Below are 860 nucleotides of genomic sequence, written 5' to 3' on the forward strand. Positions count from 1 at the left end.
GCATTATAGCAAAACCAAGTTCAAATGCTGCTGAAATCTTTATATATCAGACCAGGATTTCCTTAGTGAGCAAGCAACTACGAGATTTTCAGTTCTAGCTCTGATCGTTCACAAGAAAACTCTTCCCCTCAAGATTTTTCTCCAATGGCTTCCGCTACTTACTACTACAACGATGACCTGCAACATATTGTTTATCAACCATTGGTTGAGCCCGAAATCTTTTACCCCACTCCCCCTTTTCTCCAAATTGAATTAACCATCACCCTTCAATTCCGATTCAGGCGACATTATTGTTTAACCGATCAGTTTGTCGATCTTGACGACGAGGGCTCTTTTTTCTCTCAAGAAACCATTCGTTTTGAACGTCATGCTTTGGAAAGCCATGATCGGATGTACCAAATCCTTGGTCCCATGCTAGTAAGACTCAGACTCAACCCCAACGCTCGTCCGTCCCGTGCTATCATCAAAGAAATCATCACACAAGGACTTAGCATCGGAAACTCAGAGTCCAACAAGGGACGTCAAGTCTTGCCTTTGCAAGCACTGCTATGGGGAACGTTTGTGGAACACGTAAACGAGGAAGAGGAAGAGGAGGTTTTGATCGAAAGAGCTCTGGAAGAATCGGCGTCGCAGTTTGAATCAAGCAACTATAACATGGTTCCAGCCAAGGAGTCATCCGTGAAGAAGATGCTGAAGAGTGTTCGAGTGGAAGCTGTTGACTGTGATCAAAAAGTTGAAGGAAAAATCAAGAGAGGGCGTTTGGAAGCTGAAAACTGTGTTATTTGTTTGGAGGAACTCGAGGTTGGATCAGATGCTTCTCGGATGCCATGTTCTCATATTTTTCATGGTGACTGTATCGA

The 860-nt window shown here is 43.7% G+C and overlaps 1 long non-coding RNA gene across 1 annotated transcript in view; it reads left to right on the plus strand.

The window, feature by feature from the left end:
* Nucleotides 1-638, plus strand: part of LOC149526274 (uncharacterized) — a 2,022-nt gene extending 1,384 nt beyond the window's left edge. Inside the window, exon 3 of the long non-coding RNA XR_016352195.1 lies at nucleotides 282-638. This is a non-coding gene — a long non-coding RNA (uncharacterized LOC149526274). The remainder of the gene's footprint in view (nucleotides 1-281) is intronic.
* Nucleotides 639-860: the final 222 nt, after the last annotated feature.

The sequence above is a fragment of the Theobroma umbraticum genome, unplaced genomic scaffold (assembly GCF_002168275.2).
Source record: "Theobroma umbraticum cultivar Fairchild unplaced genomic scaffold, ASM216827v3 scaffold_31.0, whole genome shotgun sequence".
Taxonomy (NCBI): Eukaryota; Viridiplantae; Streptophyta; class Magnoliopsida; order Malvales; family Malvaceae; genus Theobroma; species Theobroma umbraticum.